General features: G+C 37.5%; 1 long non-coding RNA gene across 1 annotated transcript in view; it reads right to left on the bottom strand.

Annotated features, from left to right (window-relative positions):
• Positions 1-5,036, bottom strand: part of LOC111815899 — a 9,708-nt gene extending 4,672 nt beyond the window's left edge. The window contains exon 1 of the long non-coding RNA XR_002820525.1: positions 4,680-5,036. This is a non-coding gene — a long non-coding RNA (uncharacterized LOC111815899). The remainder of the gene's footprint in view (positions 1-4,679) is intronic.
• Positions 5,037-5,327: the final 291 nt, after the last annotated feature.

Here is a 5,327-nt window from a genome sequence, read left to right as displayed (position 1 = left end):
AACCAATTTCCAAAGGTTTTTTGGAGGGGGAAAATAAGTATGTGTTCCAAAACAAAAATTCACTATTCACTAAAATAAACAATTTAAATGTTCTAACTCTCAGGCTGGGGAGATAGCTCAGCAGTCTAAGTGTCTGCCCAGCAAGCACAAGGACTTGAGTTTGATCCCTGGTACTGCATGCTGTGCTGGCCACCAAAACCAGGTATGGTGGTGTACACTTATAATCCCAGCACTGGGGAGGCTGAGACAGGAAGATTACTATGAGTCCAAACTGGTAGTGAGACCCTGTATCCAATAAATTAAAAAACTTAAAATAAAAATGTAGTAACTCTCACAGAATGGTTGTAAGCTACGAAGTAGTACAATTCAGAGATAATGTACATACATTATCTTCTAAAGTACACTTCTAAGTATACTTCTAAAGTATACCTTTAAACTCAGTGATCCCACTCCAGAAAAGCATATATATGTTCTAAGATCATATCCAAATCAGCACTTCTTACTAAAATTAACTCAGACACCCACAAACAGTAAATGGATAGACACCCAGTAACGGTAAATGGATAAACAGTGGTATATCCATACACTGTCACCTAGACTACAGCAATGGCAAGGAACAAAGTATATTTAGTAACACAGACAAACCTTACAAATCTAAAACATGAGTGAAAGAATCCAAAGATACAGTATGAATCCATTCATGTAGACAGAAAATAAGCTAGACTGTATTTTCTAGACACATATACCAAGCAAACCAAAGAAAAGTCACTGCCATCGAAGATAAGACAGTGGTCACCATTAGAAGAAAAGAGGAAGATGATCAAACTGGGACCCAGAAGGAGATTTTGAGTGATGGTGGTTACACAAATGTTCACTTCAGCATTGTCAGGTATATTTTATGCCTTTTTCTGAGACTTTTATTTCACAATTAGAAAAATGTCCAACAGTACACTATTAATGAAATATACTATTAAAATACACGTTTTAATTTTTTTTGAATTTAGTACAGGGTCTACAGGGTCTCACTATGTAGATCGGACTCAGTGATTGTCCTGTTTTCAGCCTCCAAAGCACTAGAATTATGGGTTCGTGCCACCACACCCAATCTCAATCACCATCTCAGTGCACACCCCCTGGGGCATGCTGGGGATCGAATCTCGGCCGCTGCGCTCTGCCTAAGCAAGTGCTTTAGTCCACTGAACTATCTGGCCAACCCTATGTTAGTCATAATTAAATCATGAGAACCTCAGATTAAATATTCAAGTCAAGGGAAAAAGACCAGACTATTATCAATTTGGCATAGGACAACTCAGCAGAGCTATCCTACATTGAGTAATGAAACTGGGGTATATAAACTTCAAAATTAAATCATAAACAGGATTGGAAAACAGTTCAAGTAAAAGCTAGAGGGCCTCCAAATGAAGAAAAACAGAACTGAATAAATCCCATTCCCATACCAAGGAGAACACCTTAAAATACACTTGAATCTCTTAAAAAATATCTGGGTGAAACTCAGGAATGATGTTTATAGGTAAATCTAGATATACTTTGACTCTGTCAAGTAGGAGACATTTACCCCAGAGGCACGGGCGTAGGGGAGGTAGCAGACACCCACACCATACCTGTCTACTGCAGCTGCACAGGAGGAATAGCCATCTTTGTGTTCACCCACTTGGGAGATGAACGGCAAGATGTATGCATGAGTGTCAAACAGGTGAGTTTTATCCAGATTATGTGCTGTGTTACATTTTTGTGTGTCTAAATCTTTTCGTTTTCCTTGGGGAATTAAATTAAGCCCAATTCTGTACAATGCCACATGAAAATTTGCTTTTACAACTTTGGGGAAAGGCTGAAAGTGAGCCATTGGGTGATTCTGCTAACAATGACAAACTGGATCATGTAAGGCAAAGAAGTTGTGAGTGTGACACAAGCAAGGAAATACAAACAAATGCAAAATGACCTTGATTTCAGATGAACAGTAATATAAATATTTGCCTACTCAAAATGCTATAAAATGTGTATACCAGAAGGACACAACACTACAACTAAGTCAGGAAATGTTACTAGGTTCTTATAGGGGAAAAATCCTATTGAACGAATGCCAATACTCTGATTCGATGTTGGAAATTATTTTGTTTTGTTTTTTAATGTATATAGGGTAGGGTCTACAGGGCGGCACTGCACAGATCACACTCTTAGTGATCCTCTTGTTTTCAGCCTCCCAAGTGCTGGGATTATAGGTGTGTGTCACCACGCCCAGTCTCAATCACTGTCTCAATGCGCCTAGGGCCTGCACAGCAGGTCCGGAATGTATTGGAAATTGTAATGGGTGATATGCTACAAGATGTTGTGAAACACACTAACTCAAAATTTTGAAATTTGATTGGATTGCCTTCAAATTTTGTATTTTGAAGACAAAAAAACAAAAAAGAGCCACCCCCCCAAAAAATCTGACAATTTGACTGCTATTCACTCTTTTTGAAAGCTTCATTTCTGCCAAAATTTATATGCCATCCAAATATATGACAAATGACAACTTCCACCATCTCATGTTCTTGAAGGTTTAGTCAATACATGCCAAATAGACCTTCCAAACATGGTATCAAAATATATGATCTGGGGCCGGAGAGATAGCTTAGTAGATTAAGTGGCAAGCACAGGGTCCTGAGTTCAATCCCCAGTATCGCAAAAAAACAAAAAAGATCTGGTAAATGTGAAGACATTTTACACTTTGAATTTAGAAATCGCACTAATAAACCATTTGACATTGTGAACAATCTTGTTGTCCCTATTTCAAAAACTAACCCCAAGGTCACCCTGGACAACTGGTTTACTAGTTAACCACTAATGTTACATTTGCTAAAAGAAAATGGGTTGACCAGCCCAGGAACTACTCCTACGAACAAAGCAGAGATTCCTAAAAGCCACGTTGCAACCTCCTCCATGGTAAAGAAAAACAACAAAGTACTGACAATGTCCATACACTATGATGACAATATCAATAGTGAAGCCCTGCAAGGTGGTGCACACCTGTAATCCCAGCACTCAGGAGGCCGAGGCAGGAAGATCCTGTGAGTTCTAGGTCAGCCGGTAATAATGAGTTTCAGGACAGCCTAGACTACAGTGAAACCCTGTCTCAAAAAAAAAAAAAAAAAAAAAAAAAAAAAGTGATAGGAAATCCTTAACATGAAGCTAGAAACAGTCACATTGTACAACAAAAGAAAAGGGAGAGCTCTCGACTTTAATGCCATCTTAGAAACCTCTGTGCCATGACAGCCAAGTGGAGGAAGAAAGATCCATGTGGTTCAAACTAAGCAGTCTCCTGGGTTTTTTTGTCCCCGACCTGTGGCATTCTGAACTACTGTCTGTTCTCACTTTTGGCTAAGTGTAAAGTGTATACAATAAATCATCAGGAGAGTATACGTTGTTGATGAGTTATGCAGCAACTATGTCACACAAAATACAAAGTACTGGCCAGTGATCCTGTTTTACTCAGTCCTAAACATGTCAGGCATACATAGTTTCATAGTTTACAAAGAAAGTAACAAGCAGGCCAGGGAGATAGCTTACTGGCATAAGCGCCTGCCTGGCAAGTACAAGATCCTAAATTCAATCCCAGGTACAAAACAGGAAAAAAAAAAAAAAAAAAACAAGCACAAAGTATCACAGGGAAATTTCCTTAGAGAACTGGGACTGGAATTGATAAATGATTAGTCACAACAGAGGAAGAACAGTATGTATCTGCCTGAAGAACTCTGCAAAATAACTCTGGAGTAGACTGGTGAGCAGACAGTGAAGTGTCCCAAGCACCTCTGAAAAGAACAGGAAGACCAGCAAAATGTCAAGTATGACCTACCAAAGAGGACAGAAGAACGAAAAACAGATGCTGTCAGTGTAAATGACACTAGTGTATGGGATATGCTGTTTTCATGTGTGAAAACTGTCTTAGGTATGACAACTGAAATAAGATTATTTTTGTGACAGATCTTATGAGTTTATGCAGCAATTATATCACATAAAACAAAGTAATGGCCAGTGGCCATTGGTATTTTCACTGTAGTTCACCTAAGAATATTATTTTTTAGATGCAGTGATACAGAAAATGCTTATGTTTATTCTAAACACTCACTATATATTTGATATTTCACTGAGATTTCATTTTCTTGCTTAGTGGACACTGTATAATAGGAAGATCCTGACCAATAGGAAGAGGTAACAAGTACAACTTGCCAAAAAACGGTAAGACAGCAAAACACATGCTGCTGTCACGTGAGGACTGCCATAGGTGTTGAAGCAAAGATTATTTCTGTAGTAGTTTTGTTTGCATTTTCATTGTATTTGACATAGGAATTTATTTCTGCTGTTATTCATATTTTTGCAAGTGATTAGCTGATATTGAAAATGTTGATTTTACATTAAACACTATTACACATTAAAATTTTAATATTTTATTGATATTGTCCTGTTAAGTATACATTATTTAATAAAAATTATAAAATAATTCAGCAATAGAAATACTCCTAAAACCCAAATGGCTTTACACACCTCATAATGCGTTTTCACAAAAGTTACCAGAACATCTCCATAGGCATGGTTTAAAAATTCAGGGGAAAAAAAATACTGTTTTTAATATACACATAATCTAAGTAAATACACAAACTATATCAATACAAACTTACTGGAATTAGGAGTTGTTCCAGAACCAAATGCAGACTGACTAGGCTGCTGCCCAAACACAGGAGGCTGAGTGCTACTCGACACTGTTCCAAAAGTAGGTGGGGCAGGCTGAGAACCAGCAGTAAACAATGCTGTTGACGATGATGAAATTGATCCAAAGCTTGGGGGATTGGGCTGGCTGGCACCTTGACTTTGTCCAAATGTTGGGGTCTGGTTAGCACCAAACGTTGGACTGGCAGATGGTGCTAAAGGTCCAGAGCCAAATACAAAGGAGGATCCTAGAGGCCCAATACAATACTTACATCACCAAGACAGTAACAGTGAGATAATCTTTAAGAAATTTCTGTAAACTCACAATTTCAGACTTTTCTGTACAATCTTACCTTGATCAAAACAAGTTTCAAATAATGATTAAGAATATAATTCTATCATTATTTGGTAAACATACAGAATCCATATAAACAAAAGCTTCAATTAACTTGAGTCACCACTTTCCCCACTGATTTTTTTTTCTTTTCTTTTCTGGTATACATGCTAAGTACTCTACCACTAAGATATACATAAACCCCAGTCCTCAGCTAGTAATTCTGATATGCAGAAATAAATCATCACGTTATATATATATAAATATAAATATAAATATAAATATA

This window comes from Octodon degus, unplaced genomic scaffold, assembly GCF_000260255.1.
Source record: "Octodon degus isolate 3935 unplaced genomic scaffold, OctDeg1.0 scaffold00023, whole genome shotgun sequence".
NCBI lineage: Eukaryota > Metazoa > Chordata > Mammalia > Rodentia > Octodontidae > Octodon > Octodon degus.
Note: the sequence above shows the minus strand (reverse complement) of the source record. Positions and strands in the feature narration are given on the sequence as shown.